Source organism: Pogona vitticeps, chromosome 13 (genome assembly GCF_051106095.1).
Source record: "Pogona vitticeps strain Pit_001003342236 chromosome 13, PviZW2.1, whole genome shotgun sequence".
NCBI lineage: Eukaryota > Metazoa > Chordata > Lepidosauria > Squamata > Agamidae > Pogona > Pogona vitticeps.
The window spans coordinates 18265003-18291067 of NC_135795.1; the positions used below are offsets into that span (position 1 = coordinate 18265003).

The window sequence follows — 26065 nt, forward strand, 5'->3', positions numbered from 1 at the left end:
TTCAGTATCCCAAGGGTTTAGGCGGCCAGATGCAGAAGAGGCCAAGAAAGCTCTGTGTCTTGAGTAAGCCCATAAATGGGAAGCTCAACAGACACAGCCTTGCTCAAATTTCCTTCTATTGAAGGTGCAGGACCCCTTCTTTGGCACCTGACCAACCAGTCTTCCCATTCTTCCCAGTCTCCAACTACATCCCTTTCCAGTACTCCAAGGAAAAGATAAGGAAGCACCTCCTTCTGGCTCAGCTCTTCCACTTCTTTTCTGAGATTCAACATGAGCCAACCCTAAACCTTGCAGATTCGCTTCTAGTCTCAAGAAGAGGATTTTACCCCTTTCAGCTCTTTCCAGTCAGAACTGGTCATGGAAGAACTGAGTGGTTCAAAATTGGGAAAGGAGTACGGCAAGGCTGTATACTGTCCCCCAGCTTATTTAACTTGTATGCAGAATACATCGTGCGGAAGGCTGGACTGGAAGAAGCCCAAGCCGGAATTAAGATTGCCGGAAGAAATATCAACAACCTCCGATATGCAGATGATACCACTCTGATGGCAGAAAGTGAGGAGGAATTGAAGAACCTTGTAATGAGAGTGAAAGAGGAGAGTGCAAAAAACGGTCTGAAACTCAACATCAAAAAAACTAAGATCATGGCCACTGGTCCCATCACCTCCTGGGAAATAGAAGGGGAAGATATGGAGGCAGTGTCAAATTTTATTTTCCTGGGCTCCATGATCACTGCAGATGGAGACAGCAGCCCTGAAATTAAAAGACGCCTTCTTCTTGGGAGGAAAGCGATGACAAATCTTGACAGCATCTTGAAAAGCAGAGACATCACCTTGCCAACAAAAGTCCGAATAGTCAAAGCTATGGTTTTTCCTGTCGTGATGTATGGAAGTGAGAGCTGGACCATAAAGAAAGGTGACTGCCGAAGAATTGATGCCTTTGAATTGTGGTGCTGGAGGAGGCTCTTGAGAATCCCCTGGACTGCAAGGAGAACAAACCTATCAGTTCTAAAGGAAATCAACCCTGAATGCTCACTGGAAGGACAGATCCTGAAGCTGAGGCTCCAGTACTTTGGCCATCTCATGAGAAGAAAAGAGTCCTTGGAAAAAACCCTGATGTTAGGAAGGTGTGACGGCAAGAGGAGAAGGGGACGACCGAGGATGAGATGGCTGGCAACCAACATGAACCTGACACAACTCCGGGAGGCAGTAGAAGACAGGAGGGCCTGGCGTGCTCTGGTCCATGGGGTCACGAAGAGTCGGACACGACTAAACGACTAAACACACACAGCTCTTTCCTTCCTGAGCGCTCTCCTAGCTTTACTGTCTCATATTTCTTGCATACTTGGTTTGCCCAGGAAAACATATGAATCAACACTAGAAGAGGAGCACATTTAATCTTGATTTTTGGGGTGCAAGTTGGATGCTTACTCAGCCACAGAAACTTCCCAGGGTGGTGGCGTGGAACTGGCAAAGCCACCCCTTAGATATCTCACTGGACTTGAAAGTCACAATAGGGTCAATGTCCATTGGGTCCAACTTGGTGGTACATAACACAAATCTCTTAGCCTTAGATCAAAAGGCACCCATCGAACCTATAGGATCGCATAAATGTTGGCTTTAAAAGTCCCATTCATTCACTGCCTTTACTCCAACTGGGAGTAATAACTGGCTTTTAGCACTTGGGTTAAAACTTGGAAGGTTTCGTCTGGGGAAAATAAAACCCTACCTAATTTCCCAAGCTCTGATCATTACTTGATAAAGACAGTGAAGTGTGTGGCTGTTGTGAATATCTTTGACCTTTGATCTGTTACCTGATGTGTAGCTTGTATTTTAAATGAAGTATTGCCAGAAAGATTTTTTTTCTTGTGTAGCTTGGATCTAGATTCTCTTTTTCTGTTGAATTTGCTTCAGAACTGTTTTTACTGGACCTTCACGTGATTTCTACATTTTTTTTGGCTGGAGAAGAGATTTTAAAAAGATCTCCAGATGCCCGCCAAGTCCACCCTGCTTTTCCGGCCTTCTTCTCTGGATTCAATACATTTCTGTTCTCCTCACATTCACTTCTTTAAACGTTTTCACCATTTTTTTTTATGCTTCCAAGAACAAAGGCCGTCAGGATTTCAAACCACATGACGACTAGTCTGCCATGCCATAAAATCCATGGTTTCTGACCCGAGGTCACGTTTCAGAAAAGAAACATTTAGTGTTCATTCAATAGAAATGGTCTTTTGCTTTGGATCACTTGCCAAAATGACCTGGCTGCTCTCGGATAATTTAACCGGTAGGACAGTTAATCCCTTTTATTCATCATCTAATGTGGTCAAATGACTGCCCCTAAGCTATGCATCACCTAGTTTTGCTGGGATTAAATATCTCTTCAGTCATTATTGATATTTATCACAAGGCACCTTTGATCGTCGTATGAAACCATATCTAGGTATTGTCTTCTGGTTGAACATTATAGCAGTGTGTTTGTGCACCAGAGCATTATAATAACACAAGAAGCTGCTGGGGAGATTTCCTATTATTGCTAGCCAGGAATATGGCCCACATGCTGTGATTCTTAGTAGCATCAGAGCATATTTCCCTAACAGTCCCACCCATTCATCTCAGGCCATGCTCCTCCGGGTGGCTACACCAAGGGAGGCCAGGAAATCATCAACTAGAAACAGGATCTTTTCTGTTGTGGCCCTTTGCCTTTGGATTGGGTCCTGATGGAGCCATGCCTGGCCTCCTCCCTCACAGCCTGGAAGAGGATGCTCAAAACAAGGGAGTTTGCTGAAGCTTTTGAGAACATCCTCTCCCAACGTGGTACGACGGATTGTCTTCCAGTTGCTTGTTCGCCACTGGTTGGGTTTTATCAATGTACATGTCGGTTGCATTTGATTATATGTGGTGTTTCCTTTTATTACAATTCGATTTGTTGTATTCCCAGTTTGTCTCATTCTGGACGTAAACTTCCCAGAATCATGTTCGTCACTAATCAGTAAAATATAAGTTTAATAAGTAAGTAAATTAGAAGCAAACAAGGAAGCCCAGAGGCAGATCCAGTGGCCAGACTCCTTGCCAACAATTCCAGTTTAGGATACCAACAGGAAGTTGTATTATGAATGCTTTTCCCTGTTGGCACATGGGAAGCAAACATGTCGAATCAAGAGAAAAGGCTCTAACTCCTCTGTGCAACATGCTTATTTCATATGGTGGATGACTTCTTTTTTCTCTCTCGTTAGAGGAACACACCCTGAGATGAACCACCACCAAACTCCCGAACTCCACCTGGCTCCTTGGCTATTGTTGCTGAACACTGAGATACAGGTCTCCAGGAGATTTATTCTCTCCCTGACAGCTAGCAGGAAGTTGCTTCCTTGCTCCCAGTACCAGAAATGAGGGCTCATTCCCCCCAAAGTTAATTAGTTACAGGCTGGCACCAGGGAGGCTATGAAGCAGAAATGGTCACTTCCTGCAATGGTGCAGCTGATGCACGGAGTTAATATCGCAAAAGGAATGGCTGTGGATTCAAGCTTTTGCACCCAGGCAGGCAGGCAAGGTTGCTTCAAGCCATTTAGCCACGAGCCCTGCCGTTGTTCAAAAGCAGCCCCCATTTGTAAATCCTGTACGTGCTGCCAGGAGCGTGTAATCGGCAACTTGTGGCCTTTTGAAGACCGTGGGAATAATGCTACTCCTTCCCAGCAGAGTCAACAGTGAGAGCTGGTGGCTGCCCCCTTTCCAACTTTGATGCCTAACCAGGTAGAGCTACCTTGGCCTCCATCTGCTTATAAATGATATTTGGAAGGTGAGAGAGAGAAAGAGAGAGAGAGAGAGCATGCATAAGGACACATATCCTGTAGACGCAAAAGCCTTTGGTCTGATCCAGACTTGGCAGGTCTTCCCCTCAGAGAGGTAGTCCCATCATCTCTCCTCCCCCTTTTTTTTGGAAGGGTTGGGAATATGGACCCTGCTTACAGAGGAGCCGATCCTGCATCACAAGCACCGTCTCTAGGCTGAGTGGGAAAGGACACGGCTGATCCTAAGACCCGGCCTCAGGCCCTGAACGAAGATGAACGAACACTTTTGGACGGTTTTAAAGGCACGCACAACCCAGGGCATTAAGAACCGGCCATTTGTAAGCCTGTGTGGCTGTGGCATAACCGAAAGCCGATTGCAAGGTGTTCCTTAAGGCCATGAAATCCCTTTGCTAGAGCCAACAAAGAGGGAATCATGAGAAAGAAATACCGCTTCATCCTCGGGAGCCTAAAAGACCCAAGCGCACCCATTACCTCTCTGTATATTTTAGCCCTCCGTTTCAATGTTTGGATGGTGTCTTCTTTTCCAAAGCAGTCAGCACTGACATCATCCTTATCATCTCAGAACTGCAGAGCTGGAAGGGACCCTATGGATGATGGAGTCCCATTCCCATCAAGGAGGCCCGGGTGTGTGTGTGTGAATCGAACGCCCAACCCCTGGCCCTGCCGGCAGATGCCAAAACCACCGAGCAATCCGTGGCACAGGAAATGTTGGAGAAGCTCCATAAATACGGCAAAGCATTGAGAACTGGTACAAAATGATCCAGAGGGTCCCTCCCAACTCTGCAGTTCTAAGAGGATGGTGATGATGATTATAAAACACTGCAGCACAAGAGTGCCAATGGTTAGGATGCTAACCATGTCATTCCTTCCGCTCAGCTAATTTCTAGTCTTCCTTCCTCGGCATTCATGCAGCACCTATTCCACCTTGACATTGGCTTCTCATATGGCTGTTTTAAAGTCCCTTCCGCACCACAAATTGCTTTCCTAAACAAATGACCTGTGCTGATTGATTCACTATTGATTATAGATACAGTAACCAGAACCAGCTACCAGCATGAATTTGGTACCCAACTCCGGGAGGCCGTGGAAGACAGGAGGGCCTGGCGTGCTCTGGTCCATGGGGTCATGAAGAGTCAGGCATGACTTAACGACTAAACAACAAAACCAGAAAGATGCACAACAGTCCACGCAAAGTGACCGTAGATGTGAACAAATCCGAATTTCTGTACAGATTTTTATAATGCAGAACAACTCACTTCGGTGACAGAACAAAGCCAAGTGAATTTAGAGACCATTTGAGATCCGGAGTGGGTGGGGGTGGAATGAAACCGGAGTGGGGGCCAAATCTCTCTGGACTGGATCAGGATGCATTCCAACATCCTAAATTGGTCATGCAAGACTTGGGGACCGACACATTGCCCTGATTAACACAATTCATCCTAGCCTTACAATTGCGCTAATCTGGCAGTCAGAATATAAACTCCAATAAAAGATCCTTTTGAAAATAGTAAAAGAGGTTAGATCCCTTTCATGTTTCCCGTGAAAAAGCATTTCTGCTTTCCATCAGCCTCTCTTGCACTTTTCTGGCTGAGCTACTAGCTAACAGTCATACACATTTTTAACCTGGTGGATCATGGCTCTTTTAAAACTTCCTTGCTGGTAGATTGGTTTCCCCAAAAGAAATCAACTTAAATATCTCCTGTGGAATTAAATTCTCTGGAAAAGCCCAGGTCATTCCTGCACATGGGAACTGCTGGGTCATTCATTGGCGTAGGTCTCTAGAAGTTGGGAGTTTGATTCCCCCACTGGGCCGCCTTAACAAGAGCTGAGCTAGACGCTCCCATAGGCTCCCTTCCAGGTCTTCAATTTAAGATGAGATCTAAGGACAGGATGGAAACAGGGGACGTGTCCCCCTTCAAACACGCAGCACGTTTGAGTGCGAAACCCCACATCTGAATTTGCTACATGCAGGCGTCTGACTTTATAAGAGCTGGTTAAGAGCCGGATCTTGGCACATGCAGCTGCAGAAGCATTTCACAACATTCACTAGTGCAGAGAGTGGGAGGGTTGTCTTTTGCAGCTATTGATCTGGAAAGAAAACCCATGAATTTTCCCCCCCTCTTGCATGGGGGGTAGAGGTTGAGTATTCAAACAGCGTTCTGCTGAGATGCAGGATAGCTCATGATAAGCTCAGCCCCATTAGCTCCCTGGAATCCCAAAACTTCCATTGAAAGGAACAAAATTTTATATACATATAATTTTTTAAAAAAAAACTCACAGGCCTTAACTAAATATTTAAACTACTGGAAATTGCACAATGGCCTTTGCAAGGATTCAGAAATGGGAATGAAAGAGGGGGGGGGGGAGAACCATCCTGCATTTCAAGTCATATGGTTTCTCTCTCCACTGCGATTTCACAAGGTCTGTTTTATGAATGACAATAGAAATAAAACAGTGACAAATATAGATATAGCTACCACCAGCAGCACCCTCAAATTCGCTTTCATTTACATTAGAATTCCCCCTCCTCCCAGTGATCTACTGTAATGCAAATCACAACCCATTTAACTAGCTTGCTGATAAACCTTCCTAAATCCACAGCCCCTTTGCTTCAAGTAGAACGCCTTTGAATGCTTGGAATTCATGAGCTTTTCTTATCTTCAGATTAGTCAGAATTACTTATCATACAGCACCGGGAGACCAAGAGGAACAAGAAAAAAACATGGGCTTTGATTGGAGAAGGGCACCACTGTCCCAGAAAGTTGTGGAAAACTTAGGGGAAAATCAGAGAAAAACAGGCCGTGCGCCTGGAAAAAGATGAAAATATGCTAACTTTTCAGACCCTCTGAGCATCGTGCCTGAGCAATCGTGTTAGCCTTCTGATGGAAAACCTGCATGATTTTCTGACAACCAGAAATCTTTGAACATTTAAAGAACTCCTGCTTCTAACAAATGGGCTACATGTTAACATCCAGACCCAGATCGATCCATAATATCCACTGAAAAGATGGACATCATCTTTGCTTGCATGTTGCTTTTCTAGGATCAAACAAGGGTCAGAGTGGCTGGCTGTGACATCTCCCAAAGTTACTCACAAACGGGCAAAGCCCTGGAGAACCTCTGGCCCTTCAGATACTCGACAGCTCAGTGGCTTTAGGTCTGACTGGGTTGGGAGTCTCACCAAGTCTCAAGGGTGACCCGTTTCCCCCATTTTTGAAGTGTAGCTGTATCGCGGCAAGATCAAAGAAAAGGCAGCGAGAAGACCTACTGGGGTGTTCTGTCAGATATATACTACTGATGGGGAGAAGATGTCGAGAAGGTAAGGCAGGGGGGTCTTGTATGCTCTGGAGTGGGTGCAGGTTTGCAAACCCGCGGGTGAAGCAAAGGCTCAGCTGTCCCCCAGCAGATCCCAAACAGAGCTTTCCTGGAGCCTCTTTTCCACCATGCACTTGGTATTCAGTAAGTTCAGCACCAGCTAGAATTATGACCCAATAGTCTTATGCTAAGAGCCTTTTATGGGGCTGGATCCCATGAGGGACGTGGTGGCACTGTGGGCTAAACCGCAGGAGCCTGTGCTGCAGGGTCAGAAGACCAGCAGTCATAAGTTCGAATCCACGCGACGGAGTGAGCGCCCATCGCCTGTCCCAGCTCCCGCCAACCTAGCGGCTCGAAAGCATGCATATGCAAGTAGATAAATAGGGACCACCTCGGTGGGAAGGTAAACAGCGTTCCGTGTCTAAATCACACTGGCCATGTGACCACGGAAGATTGTCTTTGGACAAACGCTGGCTCTATGGCTTGAAGAGCGGGATGAGCGCCGCCCCCTAGAGTCGAACACGACTGGACAAAAACTGTCAAGGGGAACCTTTACCTTTACCTTTATCCCTCCCTTGCAACCTGCTATGGCAGCAATATATTTTGAACTTTCTCTGGTGAATTTTAAGTTCTCCATCAACCTCTGCCCATCCAGTCCAGAAGCGTTTCCCCAAAGAAACGAAGCCTGGGTAGACATGGTACCTCTGAAACATCTCCCTTTCCTAAGAGGTAGAGTAACTGCAATGAAATTGTTTGTGAGCTCTTTAATTTTATTGCCAGCACCACTGCTGGCCTTTCAGATGGGTTCGTTGCTTTGTAGAGGGTTGGTTTCTTAGGGTTAGTTTGTGGTACGATGGCCTTTGACGGTGGCATCAAAAGGTGGAGTCATCAATAAATCCACGGATGTTGGGGAATAGCTGGCCTTAGTCCTACTTTGCTTTTTTAAAATTCTTTTCTGGACATCCCCAAAATCTTGCGCCTCTTGGGTTGCTTGTCAAGATTTTCAGACTGGAGAGAAAGCATGATGAAGCTTGTTGTAAATGTGGGTGGGTTGGAGACAAGACTTTAGAAAGAAAAAGAAAAAAAGAACAGGTGCGGCCATAATGGGACAAGCAAAGCACCTTTGACTGTTCAGACTGTTTTGGCCCAATGCCTGGCCTTGAAAATGGCGAGGGCACCTCATGCAGCTGGAAAGGGCAGCTCTTTTTCAAGATGGCCAGCCAGCTTCTGTGCCCTTGTGGTGCTTTTGACGATTTCTGCTTCCCAGTTGTGTTGCCTCCAATCAACCTGGCTGAAATCCCATAATGACCATTGATGACGCCAAAATCCCAAATAAATCGTAACACCCTGGGGTTCCAAAATACAGCATGTGGGGATGCATCTGATTCTCAGAACTTGGGCAGGGGGGAAGGACACGGCGCAGACAAGAAAAGGCCCTCTATTAGAGTCATAGTCCGAAGAAAAGGAACTTTAATCAGCTCAGCCAAAGGTCCTCTCTTGCCGTTTCCAGCGGGTGTCTTAACGCACAGCCAGAAATCGATCAAAATGACCAGCAAAACACAAAATAAGAAGGGTGTTGACTGCAGGGAAGAAGTGCGCCAGGGAGCTAACGTTGAGTGGAAAGCCGCATCGACCACAGGCAAGGAGCATGGTTTCGCCTTGTCTGTTTACAGGACGGTGAGGCAGGTTGTATGATTGCTGCCTGTGCAGTTTTCCCCCCAACTTGATTCTAGCTTTTCTCTTTCATCTGGACTAGGAAAGAGACATTTTTTCAAAGGGGGCTATCACCAGAGGCTTGTTGCATGATAGATATGTCTTTTATAATGAAGGATGCCTGGCCACGTTACGGTTGCAAATCAATGTTTCCTTCCCTCGGCCAAAATGCAAGCGTCCTGGTGTAAAATAGCCAACAGACGGAGTAGCAAACTCCCAGATATGAATTTGTTGTGAGTTTACTGGACCAGCTACCATCTCAGAGCCTCCTGTGTATCATTAGAGATAAAAATGATACTGGCCTTCCTTACAATCCTGCTGTAAGGATTTATGCTAGATCTTGGGGAAAGTCGTTTTGGGACCAGCATCCAAAGTAGTTTTCCATTCCCTTCTTCGGGGGGGGGGCACCTGAGATAGTGGTCCTTGCCCAAGGCCACACCGGCTGGCTGTTTCTGCAGCAGGCAGAGTGGAGAATCAAACACCCAACTTCTGGCTCGGCAGCCGGAGACCTAAACCACTGAGCAGTTCTCTAAATTTCCCCCCTCCCCGCTTTGCAGCCCTGCTGGCTAATCAAGCAGGGATCCCCACCATAAACCAAGAATTCCTTAATGGCCATGCTGGTTTAAGGATAGTACAAAAGAGCCTAGCAGTCCACACTCTGCATTTGCAAATGTGCCCTGTGAGCTCCCGAAGACGAAGGGAGAATCCCTGAGTGCCATTTTCTCATCTGGTGTTCATTTAACAGATTTTTGGGGGCAAGAAATAACACAAGACACAGTCTCTCTCTAGCTTTATGGATCACTTTTTCTGCCTGTGTCCCACACCATGAGAAAAGCAGCGAAGTGTATAATGGAGAGCCCCCCCCCCAGCTAGATGTCACTCAACCTAATGAACACATAAGAGAATATTTTCTTTTTTGAAAGCTATGCTTTACATCCCAGTGCATGCATGAGAAGCAGGGCGCGAAGAAGGCTGAGCGGGAGAGGCAAAGGGTTCTATTGCACACGGCTTCCCTCAAAAAAAACAAAAAATGGAAGTTAGATTTGTAATGCACAAGAGGGCTCCAAATCCAAAACAACTAGAGGGCATGTATACAGTTTATTATCCTGCTGTCTGCTCCCGTTATTAAAGGAATGGTTATGGGGGGGGGGGGAAATGACACAGGACATCATTAATTTTGTTTCAAAAGCAAAAGGAATCAAAAAGGAGCTTGCGGTAATATGGGCGGAGGAGGAAAGGGTGAGAAAGACGCTAATTTCAGGTGAGGAGGAAAGACGGGAGAACATTTTTTGTTGTCAGTAAAATTCAGGTAAGGAGCAGAGATGTGGAACCTCCTTTGGGGATGTTCTCCATCTTTGGTAAGAAGCATTATGGCTTCAAAGGCTCTGGTCTCTTGGGGTTTTGATGGGAGAATTAGGATGGGGCAGATCTTGATGGATCTAGAGTAAGGTTGAAGAACCTTTGGAGTCTCTAGATCCGTGGATTCCCAACATGGGGTCCACAGATGTTCTAGGACTCCCAGAAGCCTTCACCACTAGCTGTGCAAGCCAGGATTTCTGGGAGTTGCAGTCCAAGAACATTTGAGGACCAAAGGTTTGGGGACTTACTGGTCTAGATGTTTCACACTTATGCTCCTGGAAGCCCTTCCCAGCATGGCCGAGGTTGAGAGATGATGACATCTCACTTAGCCGCAACCAGAGAGAAGAGCTATTCATTGCCCATGATCTGGAGTGGCGGTTTCCCCCGCTTTGGGTCTCTAGATTTCCCAGGAGCCCCACCCAACATGGCCAAGGATTCTGGGAGTTGAAGTCCAAAAGATCTGGAGGGACTGAGGCTAAGAACCGCTCGGGAACACCCATCGCCAAACCGTGAGAGGAGTGTCGGGGTGTTGTGAAGAGACTCTTTCAGAACCGGGAGGGTTATGAAACAAAGGGAGCTGCATCAGTCTGCGATGAAGAGAAAAGGCGGAATCAGCAAATAATTTTATCAGAGCCATAACATAACAAGCATCCTCGTTCTCCAGAACTCTTCAGCTTGCGGATGAAGAAGAAGCAACGGCTGGCCTACGCTTCATGTGAAAACAGCCTTGTGTTTTCAAAAATTGAGAGTCCTCGTTGTTTCTCTGTCCTTGAGCACATCATGCATGCTTTACTTTGGTACTTGCTCACCTAGGTAAAGGTAAAGGTTCGCCCTGACATTTAGTCCCATCGTGCCCGACGCTAGGGCATGGTGCTCATCCCCATTTCCAAGCCGTAGAGCCAGCGTTTGTCCATAGACAGTTTCCGTGGTCACATGGCCAGCGCAACTAGACACAGAACGCTGTTACCTTCCCACGGTGGTGGTACCTATTTATCTACTCGCATTTGCATGCTTTCGAACGGCTTGGTTGGCAGGAGCTGGGACAAGCGACAGGAGCTCCCTCCGTCATGTGTATTCGATCTTACGACTGCTGGTCTTCTGACCTGGCAGCACAGAGGCTTCTGCGGTTTAACCCGCAGTGCCACCACGTCCCCACTTGCTTACCTACCAATGACTATTTTATCTCCATCTAGGACTGAGTTTAAATACTGTCCTTAAAATTACAACACTGGACCTTGTTTTTCCACTTTCGTGATTTTTCAAAACCTTCCCTCTCTGCATTTTTTAAAACCATCTAGCCTGAGGAAGACTTTTGCAAAGCTCAAAAGCTTGCAAACTTTGAAACCGGTATTTTAGCTGGCTCTCCTAAAGAAACTGAACAGCTGTAGATTCTGAAAGTTGGCTGTTTTTCCAAACCCTGTTGCTCTTTAATCAGGACCCCAATTGTACTGATCAAAGCCGCACAATACTGGCAGGATTTTTTAAAAACATTAATTACAGGAGCTTATAATCTACACTGCAGGCAATAGCTTACAGTGAATAAATGGAGGATAGTTTTCCTAGCCCAAATGAATATATTGTTTATTTATTTAAAATATTTTTACCCCACCTTTCTTCTTAAGACAGACCCAAGGCAGAAAAGGTCTTTAGAAGACAATATTTAAAGCTTAAAACAGCAAGTCTACAAATAGTGAAGAGGATCACACAAATGCCACATTAAACGATGGTAAACAAAAGCAACACTAAAAGCACATTCGAAGCAGTAAAGCACAACCATCCAGTTTAAAAAATCCCTCCAGGCAGCCAGTCACAGAGAGAAAGCTTGCCTGAAGAAAAAGATCTTTGCCTGCTTGCGGAAGAACAATGAAGATGGGGTCAGCCTGGCACCTAGTAGGAGGGAGTTCCAAAGTCTGGGAGCAACGACAGAGAATGGGAGCACAAGACACAATATTGTGGAATGCCTCTAATATTTAGCCTTTTAGGTACTGGTTTCCTTAAAGGTATAGTGTGTTTTTTTTTCTTGGAAGTTTAAATAATTGCATTTTGCACCCCTTCAGGCTCTTTGTCTGCGTCTTCCCCCCCCCTTTCCACTTTTAAGTATGATTCAGCTATGGAAAGATCGCTCTCTAATTTCCGCCACTCGGCGAATTAGGAGAGCTGTCAGCCCTGGATGATTTATTGATGTTTTCTTTCATTTCTCACTGGTAGAACACCCTCCTGACTTCATAAAGGCTACATTTCCTCAAGACCTGAAGCCATTAAAAACCAAGCAGAACAGGATTAAGCATTCAGGCCAAGCCTAGCAAATATGTTGCAGGGTGGGGAGAAAATTGGTGGCAACGAACGCAGAGAGCAGGAGTAGAGAAGGAAGCCCTTTTCCACGCAGCACGAACGCTTCAGTCTGGAGCAATGTTTACCCCCACCCACCCGTCCAATTCAGTTTGTGCGCCCAACACAAACTGGTTTACACATTCACTAGAAATTGGCCATTCTACTTCCACGGCTTCATACAAATGGGTCCAAATCAGGCTGGTTCACCTTAGAAAATTATTGCTTTTTTTTTTCTTTTCAAATTCCATGCACAGCCCTAATGAACGTTTCCTTAATTTCTTCCTTGCTTTTCACAAGGTGGCATCTGTGGGTCTCCTCCTCTCTCTGCTTATCTCGACTGCAAGATTGTGGGGGTGGACCCAAGGTTGCTTAGACTGTTTCAGAGCCAAGGGGAGATTTGAACCCAGGCCTTCTGAGTCTTAGTCCTAGATCAGTGGATCCCCAATCCTTGGGACCCCAGATGTTCTTGGATTAAAACCCCCAGAAGCCTTCACCACTAGCTGTGCTGGCCAGGATTTCCAGGAGTTATAGTCCAAGAACATCTGGATTACCTAAGGCTGGGAATCACAGAGGCAGACCCAGGACCCTTTGCCGTCTGAGGCCAGCCAGCAAATGCTCCCAGATCAAAGCACATAATAAGTGTGCCATGTTATTATGGATCATGGGGCTGAATGCTTTCTCCAAAGTCTTGCTCCCACTCCAGAGAGTAAAAGCCCAATCAGAATATTTTAAAGAATGAACAACTTGGTCAGTTATTTTCACAGCCCCCCAAAATGTGCCACCTGAGGCCCCCATTTCATTCAAATGAAACGCACCCCCAGCCTTCCAGTCTGCATCTGGGTGAAGGATTTTCAAAGACCACTAAGAAGTGGAGATTTGCTCAGTCCTGGACGTTGCCCGCACCCAGTGAGCGGATGGGCCAGATGGCCCACTTGCGTCCTGTCACCGTCTTCTGTGCTACAAGGAGCTGTTGCTGGTCTCTTGAAATCAGAGGTTCGAAACCTTCCTTCTCATACTACAACTCCCAAAATCCCCCAGCCAGCTCTGTAGTTAAAAACAAGTCTCAAGTTTCCAAAGCTCTGATTTAAATTATAGTGATGAATTCAAATCCTGAGCCTCCAAGTCTAAATTATCATACTGAAATGCTGTGCAAATCTGTATTTTCTGTTCCAGGGGTTTTCAATGGACAATCTTGGATAGCTTTTCTGAAAAGTTGGGTAGGACTGCATATAATTTAACACTGTTCTCCAGTTAGGGCATTGGACTGGAACAAGGGGGAGCTGAGTCTGAGTCCTCAGTCCAACATGAAACCCACTGAGTGAGTATAAGTCCGTCACCTTCTCTCTGTCTAGCCTGCCTGACCAGGACGCTTGAGGATGTGAGAAGAGAGAGAGAGAGAGATGCCTCTATTTCACCCTGAGCTTATTGTAGAAAAGGCAGACTGTAGAAGGAACAAATCATACATCTTTATGTATGTACCAGAAGAGGTTGAGCGCTCGGTCTTCATGCTTAAGATTCAGAATATGGTTTAGTGCTGGAGCATCTTCCACAGCCTATTAAGCAAAGAGCAAGCCCGTGCATCTATAGGAAATGACACCCAGCCCCGTTACAGGATAGAACAGGTTGCCTGTCACTTGTCTCGACTATCTGAAGCTTCAACAACAGTATGATGAAGACGGACTGATCATCCTGGGCCAGTCTTCCACTGTGAGGACGTCATTTCATGGATGCTATGTGAGTAATGACTAAGGCTCCTGTCACCTCGCTTGACGGATTTGAGTGCTGTGGAGTGACATTCAGCCATGTGGCTGTGTGTTCTTCAAAAGCGCCGTTCTTGGAGAAGCAGCTGGCTTGTTTCATCCCACTGGCGAGGACTGCTCGTAACGCCCCACAATGCTAGCTAGAGAGGAAGGGTGAAGGCCACCTTCACTGCCACCACCACAGAACGTCAAGATGCAGAACGTGGAAGGCCACTGAACCAACAGGAGAGATTGTTTTCTGTTCAAGAAGATGTCAAAGGAATTGTACCGCAGCCACATCATGGCAAAAGAGGAGGGGGGAAAATGCAAAACTAGAATTTGCTGATATTGCCCATGGTTGACTTTGGGTTCTGTTCAGTTGACTGAACAAAGTCCCCATGATTAGCAGGTACCACTGTAACCAAACACAACCTAAATATTCCGAAAAGAAATGGTGGCAGTTCAGTCATAAATCCTCATGCAAACAGAAACAGGATGGCGACGTTCTTTGTAATAACTTAGAAAAGCAGTATTTTACATTTCAGTTGGGGAGTTGGATTTCCAAGGAAAGAATAGATCCATTGGAAATGTGGGGCTGGAGGAGAACTTCGCGGATACACGGGATGACCAGGAAGATGAACAAGGAGATCCTTGATCAAATCAAGCCTGAACCATCCCTGGAGGCAGAAATGTTGAAACTGAGGATGCCCTGCTTTGGGCCCATCACGAGAAGGTAGGATTCTCTTGGAAAGACAATCATGCTAGGAAAAGTTGAAGCAAGCAGGAAAAGAGGAAGACCCAATATGAGATGGACTGAATCCATAAAGGAAACCACAGGCTTGAGTTTGCAGAACCAGAGCAGGGCTGTAGAGAACCAGGACCTTTTAGAGATTGCTCATTTATAGGGTTGCCCTGAGTCAAAAGCAACTCGGCAGTGCTTAAGAATAACAGCAAAGTTTCCGTCAAGGTTTAACAACCTGCTCTGGATGTTTTCCACCTTTCAGCAAAATAAATAAAAGAGTGTGCATTGCAATCAATTTTTTAAAAAACACACACACACATCATGGTACATGTGGTGATACTTAACATGGATTGAACCGTTTGCTCCTGACCATTGACCTTGTTGGGCATTTTAATTGCAAGGCGCCTCCAGAAGGAACCTGGGCAATAAAAACAGAATACTAAATTCCCCCATTATGCTGATGAGTAAAGGAATTAATCATGTGTGCCAAAGGAACAAATCTGTTTGCTAAGAAAAAAAAAAGAGAGGGGGGGGTAAACAGGACCACAGTATTGACTTTGGTTTATTTTTTGTTTTAATACCTCATTATCCTAACAGCTACATGTGTTTTTAAAATGAGCTATGCCTGTGTGTGTTCGTGCTCTGTGTTGGCTTCATAATTAAATTTAGAATATATACAAGGGAATTGTGTGTGTTTTTAAACCCTGCCTCAGAATCTAGCCTTCCTGGCTGCGTTTCCAAATTGGCTCCCTAATGTGGCCGCCTTTTGAGCCGAACGTGAAACGGAAGGGAGGTGGCCTTTCAGCTGTTTAGAACTCGGCACTTTCCTCTCTTCCGCAACGCTGTTTTATAATGTTCGTGCATCTATAATTATTAATAGTAATCGTGAAATGTTTAGGATTGCCGGGTGGGAGGCATCAAAAGGCGCTAATCAGAAGTGGCAGGTGCCAGTGGCGGTGTTTCCCCAAATGCCTCCTGTTGAGCTCAGTGGGATTCCTTGTGTGTAAACCTCCCTCTGCGCCGCTTCCCCTCTCAGTAAAACTTAAAGAGCAACTTCCTCCCCCCCCAAATCTGGAGTGCTGCCAAGATTTCTTTAACTGATCAGCTAATTAATTAAAGTGGTTTTGAGACCTCTAGACACTGGCAGAAAGCTGCAGTGGCCCCAGTTTCAGACAGGGAGCGGGTGGCTTATCCTTAATAAATCCCTCTGCTCTCATATCCATTTATGGCTAATTACAATTCTTTTATTTGCCACTATGGCAAACTCTTTCGCTCTCAGATAGGCACAGATTTGGTTGTAAGCACCCTCAGAGGTGTTTAAATATCTCTTGATTTGGGACAGGGATCGGCAACTATTAGCCCAGGGCCAAATCCAGCCCAAGAAAGCTTCAAGACCCTCTATCTCTATAATCTGCCTCATTCCAGACTTGTCGATCTTGGCCTGGAAAGAACTTCCTTGGGATTCTCATGGAGATGATCTTCTCTATCACAGGCAAAGCATGACGTGCCAGACATGGTTGGAGTCCTTTTCCCAGCATTCTTCACTCTTGGCTTCACTGACAAGGATTGCTGGGAAGTTTTCTTTCATTCATTCATCAATTCATTTGAAATACCATATTTTTCTGTGTATAAGACTATACTTTTGTCTAAAATCTTTAGACTAAAAATTGAGGGTCGTCTTATACACGGAAGTAAGCTGAGTTGAGAACAAAAACAAGTGGAGGGGAAAGCAGGGATCAGAGCGATCCTGCGGCGTTTTGATCCCTTTCCCCCTCCACTTGCTAAGCCCCACTTAGATTTCTTAATTTGGGGTTAGAAAAGTGGGGGGCGTCTTATACATGGGGGTGTCTTATACATGGAAAAATAAGGTACACTTTGAAACATCTGGGGGAGTTCACCTCACAGACTCCTTTTCTGGAATGCTGCTTTGAAACAGCAGAATTGAGATCCTGGAAGTAACAAATTCCAAGTAATTCAGTTACCTGCAATGAATGTTACTTTTTAGGGTAATACAAAGTAGCCATGATTGTTCATTTAAAAAAAAAATGTAACTACCAGGATCAAAGTACTATAATGATGTAGCAATTTGTATTTTCTAGTTACTTTCAAATGTTCCTTTTGAAATGGTAGTTCTCAGCTTTTCAGAGATGCTTCTTGGATTTCCTAGAGCATCTCACAACTCTCCTTTATCAGCCCCCTTTTAAAAATAAGATTCAATCCATAATTACAAATTTAAAAAAAACAAAACCACTAACTTAATAAGCAATTTTAAACTAAAAACTCAATAGTTTTTTTTCTTGAGAAAGGCTGGATGTTAATAACCATGTTATCACATGATTATCATTATTGTTGTTGTTAAGAAATAACACAATCTCTCTCACACACACATATGCAGGTTTTCTGTTCTCCACATGTGGGAACCAATATTTTAAAGGGCATTTTCAGCATTTTTTAAAAGCATTCAGATACAACCATTTCAAAAAGCCAGTTTTAAAAGCCAACATGATTTAAAACAAATCAAGCACATTCTGCAAACTCTCTCTAAAATCTGTTGCCTGACACAGTGCCAATTTGCCCAGCTATAAGGCTGGTCCTGGCAGGTGGGCATGCTTCTCGTTCTATGCCCCACCTCGGGTTCCCTACCAATTAAGTCCATGCTTGGCAATTTAAAAACTTTTTGGGGTCTGTTCTGCTCCCCTCGTGCTGTGCTTCTCCTTTCCATCGGGGAGGGGGATAGGAAAAAAAGGGGGGAAATGCCAACTCTCTTCCCAACTAAATTGTAATGATTTCCATAGCTCTTCCTTTACTTTACTTTATTTAGATTTATACCCCGCCCCTCTAGACAAAAAATGATAAAATACTACAGAATAATATTAAAACTTAATAATACATGCAACTAATTAATGGATATATACACTATCAAGATGGGAAATTAAAGAAATGAAAGAGTTAATTAACTCTTCCTGCTGGCACAGCTTTCTCTATTAATGTACTCTCTTTTTAAAAAAAGGAATATTCCTTTTTGGAATAGATGGCCTCCCTTTTCTGGCTGCAAACTGGAGAAAAGAATAAGCATAATCTCAGAACTGCAGAGCTGGAACGGACCCTCTCGATCATCCGATTCTGGCCCCCATCAAGGAGGCAGAGTGGGGGAATCAAACTCCCAACCTCTGAGTCCACAGCCCGCCACTCCACTGATTGGAGAGGAAGAGGAGGAAGAATAACATGAACTGAAAGATGAAGAGGAGGGAATAAAAGAACCAGTAGTGGGGGGAAAGGTGCTCCTGAGTGATAATTCAGGAGAACATATGAAAAACAGCGCAGAGCAAAAAACATCAGAAATTACCAGCTCCTCTAAAATTTGTGGCCTCACATAATGGGAAGATACTCTGAAGAAGTAAAAGCGAAATAGAATTTTGAAGCCTGTTTATCTATTAGCTATGCATTCCTCTCTCAGAGGCCAGGGAGCGGCAGACCCTGAAAATAACTTTTCCAAACTCTTTTAAAGACACACAGCAACACGTTCCCTCCCTCCCTCCCGCCCCCAGCTTCCTTCCCTCTCTTAGAGGAAAAATAACCTCTCAGGTACAGCTAATCTCCAAGGCATCTAAGATGTTTCCGTGAGCTTTTCGCTGCTCTCTAGAAGGAGCAAGGAGAAATATTAGTTTTCTCTCCCACTATCTTTGCTCCCCAGAAACCAGATAAGAGGGAAACCACCAGACATAAAGGTGCTACCTGAGCAGTTCGGGGGGGAGATGGGAGTCCAGAAATGCAAATATCACGCCTCTGGAGCACAAAACACTCTCCCTGCCAGTAGGGAAATAAAGAAACCACACCGCTTCTCCGGTGCATCATAACTGCCTGCGCTAGCCTCTCTCTCTCTCTCTCTCTCCATCAGGGCTAAATAATGATCTTTAGCTAAACCGCCAGGTGCTGGTTGAGGGTTGGATGTTGGCGAAAGGAGTTCTAGGCAACAGTCCGAGTCTCTGGCCTTTTGAAGCAGGCAGCTGTCGCTGGCGATCGCCTCAGCGATCCATTCAGCAGTGGAAACACTTAATCCAAAGAGTCCATCTTCGCTGGCCAATGTGCCAGCCGTGACCTTCGTTGGGCAGAAGTTGCGTTTATCAACTCTGACATCAGTGGCTACTCACCAAACAAGGCAGCAAGGTCCCAAGTACCGTATTCTGTTACGCTGAGGAGAAAAGAAAACCCATGTCCATGCACAGACAACCTCTCCCATCAGGTAGCTGCAGAAATCTGTCAGAGACCATGATGCTCTTCTCTGCCTGTTACCTCTCCAGAGTCACAAATGACTGCTGGTCATAAACCCGGGGCGGATAAGACATGACTTTCCAGCAGTTGTGGAACTCCTACCAGTGGAAGGAGAAGATTCCTTGAGGGAGTGAATCTACAGAAGGATGGGTTGAATCTAGGGTGGTTTTGTGGGGAGTTGGTGGTTCAGAACCTTGGAGAGCTCCAGTGAAGTTCAGATGTGGAAATCGGAGTTACGTACAAGGTTTCATTGACTTCCACACGTCACCCCAGCCAACGTTGGGAGCAGTAACTCATCAACATGTGGAGAGTGGCAGTTCTTCCCCCTTATCCTTATCAGTTTTGAACCAGGAAATCTGAATAATTGTTGCTTGTAATTCACCATCATCTCGCCAGCTCTGCTGTGGGTTTCGTCAATAAAGTGGTTTAGGGATCTGACCGCAGAGCCAGAGGTTGGGAGGCAGAGGGTGGGAGTTCAATTCCCGCACTCTGCATCCCAGAAGAGCCAGCCTGGGTGGCCTTGGGCCAGCTGCAGAGGAGTCCCAGGGCTCCCCAGGAAGAAGGGAAGGGTCAACCACTTCTGAGTACTCTCCACCTGGAAAACCTTGAATAAGTCAGAATCAACTTGATGCGACACCATTATTTATTACAGTTAAAAGCAATAAGTGAAAGACAGCACCTTTTTGGTAAGAATATCTTTGCAACATCATGCTGAAGGAGAGAAGGCAAGGTCCTTTTATTAAAAATGTTCAGTTAGGGCAGCCGACACCAGTCTGTTTTGTGAAGCATTTAATGCTGCCTCGTGGTTGGGTCACTCTTCTGTCTTAATTTGAACATCTGCTCTAAAATGTTATAGCGAGAGGTATATGGACTGTTCTCACGTTTCTTGGTTTTATCATAGTTTCTCTCCCCCCTCCCATAATTTTATTGCACATGCCACTGGTGGGTGGAGGATGCAGCTTATAAATGTAATTAATGGACTGGAAAAACCATTGAGGTTGTTGAGAATGGCTGAGTAATGCCCGTCTTTCCACTAGAAATGCGGAAGGACCAAACACTGCAAAAGATATACCAAAATACGAGACGGATGGGGTTCTCTTTCCCTCTCTAATTATTATTGGATTGGCTTCACACTGCACAGTCTTCCAGCATTAAAAACATTCATAATACATAACTGAGATATTATCAAAGGAGCCTGCGTTTTTTTCCTCTTTTTTTGAACACAGCTGTGCATTATGAGTCTGACTAAGCAGCGAGAAAAATCAAAACTGAAATCATTACATGAGAAAAGAGAGGAAGAAAAGCTAACTGTGCCAAGTAATAATTTAAAAATAAAAATTAAAAATACAAGGGGCCCAGGAATTTCAAAAAGCGAGGGGGGGGATTAATTAATGAGGCCACTCCAATTTGAACAAACATTGATATTAAAAATGTGTGCCGTTGAATTGATAGGTTATCGTCACGCGTAGAAAAATATCTCCCTCCCACTTTACAGCTTCCATAGCTTTCCCAAGTTATAGAAGAGCAGAATTAAAGACACAAATAGATAATACAGATTTTTTTTCCCCAATGGAAGCCGGAGCCTCCAGGAACATTTGTGTTGAGCACCGTTTTTTGGCAGGGTTAGGATACATTTCCGTAGTAGAAATTACCGAGTTGTGCCATAAATCCGGGCAGCCAAAATCGGAGGGTGATGCGGCATCTTGTTGAATCGTTGCTTGGTAGGAAAAGGAGATATAGAAAATAGCAATCTGTCTTTCTAGTATTTTTGCATAAAGGAAGCTAGGGGGATCTTCCAAGAGGTCCTACTCTCCCCTAAAAGAAAAGAGGGATCCTAAATGGCTCTTTTTGGCCCTTCCAGACTTGTTTTGCCTATTTTGTGGGCATTTCTGGCTGTTTCTGGACTTGGTACAACTGTGACAGTTTCGAATCTGCTCTCGCTCTCTCGCTCTCTCTCTCACACACACAAACAAACCATTGCAACTCTGCATGCTAACAGATTCTCGCCTGGGTTTGCTCACATGAGCTGCTGGAGGAGATATGCACTGGGGCAAAATATAGGAGTCCAAATACAAGGCCATATCGGTCAGGTCAGCAACATGACCCTCTTCAAAAATAATAATCATGCTTATAATTCTGACCCTTTTCAGGGTTTTCCAGATAGAGTGCACCCAGAAATGATTTATAATTCGATTCTTCATGGGGGTGCCCTCGGAGTGTGTAACTCACCCAATGGCTCTTCTCCTAAGAGGCAGAGTGTGGAATTGAACTCCCAACCTCAAACTCCACCGCCAGATACCTAAACTACTCATCTCTTTTTAGTCCAGCTGTTTAAGAGCCCACCTCTCTTCTTCCTCTTTTCTTACTTTTTGCTCCCCCAGTTTCTTGAAGCTCTATGACCTGCTTTGCTCTTGCTGTGGCATTATTGCCCATTCTGGCTTTTTGGGGTCAAATCCCCTTTTAAGGCTATTGCAACATTTTCCCTCCAGGCACGCCATTCCTTCCAAGTGCCATGCCTTAGCTGGCTGGCTCCCAAATGAAGTCGAAGCTTACATGTCCAGAATCAGTCACAAAACCAAACCAAACTATTTTGCAGCACGAGTTAAGTTCATGATACAATCAAAAAGACATCTTTTTACCTCTTTAGGGCGTTTGGCACTATGCCTACAATTTATTCCAGGCCCCTCAATTTGCTCGTTCACCCACCACAACAGTTTTAAGGTCAGCACTAAGAAACAGAAATACTTCCTCACATAATGGAAGGCTACATTGCCGAGTCCATTATCTTATTGTCTGGTAAGTAGGTGATTTTAAATTATATTTATATATATATGCATGATTTTATAGTTCAAGTTTGAACTATTGTGCTTTTATTGCAATAAAGTCACCTTGGGAAGACATTCTTGAAAGTCGGCTAAGGAAGAAAAATTTGACAGGATAAAATAAAATAATGAGAGCATTTCTCAGTACTATACTGTTTGCATACACATAGTCAACTCAAGCAGATGGGAAACAAAACCAGCACATGCACGTACTCCCAATGCAATCGTTAGGGGAAAAAATCACAATATTCTGCCTTGGGAGGTCATAGAAAATTCCAGCCTGCTAACTTTGTATTCCAGGAATGTCCTATTTCTTAACCATACTAGAATAGGGAATTTTCACTTCTGAAAATCCCTGAAGGTGCTAGCCAGAAGGAAAAAGGATTCTGGGGGTTGTAGTCCAATTTTTTTTTTAAAGCAACTTTTCCCAATTCTGCTGCACACACAAAAACCCTATTAAAATTCAAGGATTTCAAAAGCTGCAAAATCAATCCATCAAAGGCATTAGCATTCTGTGAGTAAGTCAAGTGCAGAATAAATCCCTTCTCTGCGGAAAGTCCCAAAGTATCTCCAGGAAAAAAAGAAAAGGGGGGAAAATCAGTTGTTGAGAAAGACCTCGGATCTGATATCTTGGTGAACCATCACCACCCCGGTACGCAATGGAGGGCAAGCTGGATCGATGGCCCGATGGTGTAGACTTGCTGCCTACTAGTGCAGGCAGTATGGTATGCTTCCTAGCAGCATCCCCTTCAATAGCTGGAGAAAAGCAGGGTGCTGACACTAGAGTTGTCTCCCCGGGGACCCTCTGGGTTGGTTTGGAGTCACAAGTCAAGCTTTGGGATGGATCTGGAATTGGTTGGCCAGGATTTCCTGAATCAGCTGGGCCAGCCTGTGCCCTGTTCACCATGACCTGGCCTTGGATCTAAATCTTCCCATTGGTTTTTAATACAAGAACTAAAACAGTGGTTGCATTTTTGATTGAGGTTTACAGCCTCGGGGGCTGATCTAGGACCCATGAGTAGAGCCAGCCCAGGTGGCCTTGGGCAAGCTGCGGAATCTCAAGGTGGCCCCAGAAGAAGGGAAGGGGAACCCCCCCTTCTGAGTCTTCTCTCCCTGGAGAACCTTGGAAAGGTTTGCCATACTTCAGAACTCACTTGATACCACCGTGACCCCTATTAATAATAATAATATAATTTATTGTCATTGTAAGTATATACACAGTATACCCATACAACGAAATTCACACAATTATTATATTATAATAATTATAACTATTATACAACCCACAGAGGGGAGTAAATGTGCCAAATGTCCAAAGTTTGCAGGATACACCCCTTTACATTTTGCTTTTTTTATATTACAAAAAAACGTACCACCTATCAGGAATGAAGCTATTTATGTCTGCCCTGGTTCGTTTTGTGCCTTTGGTCTAAGTGAGCAAGTCGATTCACTTTGATTTGCCCCCAAGCCAAATCTGGCCATTCTGATCTGAGCCAGAAGCAGAGTGAATCAGTCTGAAGCAGGCTGATTCAGAGAGCCATCTGGGCTTTGAGCAGGATGAAAAACCCGTCCTCTGGTCTCTGTCGCCAGCCTGAGGACTACAAGTCACACTTCTACCCACGACCAAGAAGCGTCAGATCAGATCTCACCTCTCCAGACCTGATCGCCCATGTGTGCTACAGGCTGCGGGAGAAAAGAACCACAACACAGCTTGGCAAAAGTTGAGTTTTCAGAGTTCAACTTCCAGAATGCTGTAATGCCCCCCCAAAAGAACACACCAATGTTTCCAAGGACCAGTGTTCATAGCATTGGAACCCAAAGATCTTGGAATTAGCCAAGATGACAACCCAGTCTGTTATTCCCATATCTCACTGTAGCTCTCCCTCTGAGCTTTGCTGTAATCCTCACCATAGCTGGTGGAGAACAGACTATGTACTGTTTGGAGCAACAATGCAACGTATTTTTGGATGCCTTCATCCTGAATGAACAGTCAAGATCCACTAGCCCTGCAAACACGCCCTGGAACTGCCCAGTTCTTCTGGCACAGAACCATAACTTCCACACAGGCCACTTTGGAAAAAAAAATTAAAAGCATCTGAAACATGGCTTTGTCATATAAGGCGAAGACTACCATGGATTAAGAGGGTGACCCACAATGAAGCACTAAGGTGAGCAAGTAAAGACCGAGAAATCGTTAACAGCAGGAAATGCAAAAGGCTATAATCCTTGGGAAACAGGATGAGAAAGGAAATGAATGGGTGGCCATAGCTGATCATTTAAGGCAAACAAGATACAAAAACAAGTACAGGAGAGGCACGCATCCAATACAACGTCAATGTTGACAACTACTAAACCTTCAGCTTAAGATAGCCACAATGGCATCCACCCTCTGGTAGGCACGGAACAACAGCAAGGAAATTGAAATTATTAGAACTTGATTGGTGGCATGCATTTGACATTTTTCTTTCAGAGCCCGGCAGTCCAGACCATCATAACAAGATGCTGTGTTCCATAGTTGACCACAGCTCACCGAGCAAACTTTTGACTGCAAAGGACAGCCATGGCGGGCAACAGCTGGAAGCAACAGGAGAAGAGGGAGACCAAAGGAGAGACCCATTGACTCGGTAAAGGCTGTGTCTTTCTCTGCCTGAGGCTCTTCTTGTGTTCTTGTTACATCTACCTTGTTTCTGAGCCTCAAGCCAGGCCTTGCTCCTCATGGGTTTTCATTTACACCTCCTGCCTGCCTCCGGTGCTATATTGACTTTTGACTGATGGAAACCATTCCCCCATCTCCCCACCCCACCCCAGAAAACTACGTTCAAAGAGCAACAACCCTATGCTAAGAGAGACTCCAATCAACATTCTGGATGCTGCTTTGGTTTCCTCAAATCTACCCAACTGACCTGCCGCTCCGTATATCTCGCTAAAGGGAAGTTCTCTGCCCATTTTACCTCCAAGACTGTGCTTTTAATATATATATATAATTTACCTGGAAAGATTTTGGAGAAAATAAAACCATGCATCTTCAGATTCTCTGTAGCTTGTAGGTGACCTCGGGCCTCCGTCCTACCAGCCATTTCTGGGAGTCAGTCCTGCTTGCACTCAATAGGATCCGTACCTGTGCAGGTTGTCCCATGGAGGATGACCTCTCCAGAAAATCCACCTGAAGTTGGCAAAGGCCCACTTTCTTCTTAGGGTGACGATGAGTCTTTTCTTGGGGCCTCCATAAAGCTTTCCTCCTGCTTTCTGCTCCCCTCCGTGTTCGCTGCTCAGGCTTGATCGCTTAAGGGAGTTCAGCTGCTCCAGCCCTTCCCAGCTGCTGCTTGTGTGGGGCTGATGACTCAGCCCTCGCCCCGCCCGGCTGAGAGCTGCCCCCCCCCCCCGGCTGGGGGCTCCTCTGAAGCTGGATCTATCACAGAGGGAAGGAAGGAAGGCAGGCAGGCAAGGTGAATGCCGGCTGATCTAGGGCAGAGTGAGAGGGTCCCTGCTGGCTGCCTTCTCTTTCTGACGCTCTTCAACACCCCTCCGTCTCCCTGGTCCTTCAAAGACAAGCCCCCCCGGGGGGGGACTGGGAGGTGGATGCCCTGCATCTTCTTGTGAACCTTCAGGTGGAAGCTGAAGCCCTGGCTGCTACTCCCACTAATTAAAAAAAAAAAAACACTACCAACCACCATATATTTTTGCCAAGAGACTTAAAATGCCTGTTTTGGCATCATCATCATGATGCATGCATGCATGCATGCATGCATACATACATACATACATACATACATGTTGGGATCTGCTATACACATTGTAAAAGCGTACAATTTCCCCATACATACATACATACATACATACATACATACATACATACATACATACATACATACATACATACATACATACATACATACATACATACATACATACATACATACATACATACATACATACATACATACAGTGCCAATATTTAACGGATACT

At 45.1% G+C, this 26065-nt stretch overlaps 1 non-coding gene across 1 annotated transcript in view; it reads right to left on the reverse strand.

Moving 5' to 3' along the window:
- LOC110084709 (uncharacterized) overlaps positions 1-25338 on the reverse strand; it is a 36721-nt gene extending 11383 nt beyond the window's left edge. The window contains exon 1 of the transcript XR_013539093.1: positions 25217-25338. This is a non-coding gene — a transcript (uncharacterized LOC110084709). The remainder of the gene's footprint in view (positions 1-25216) is intronic.
- Between the last annotated feature and the right edge of the window lie 727 nt (positions 25339-26065).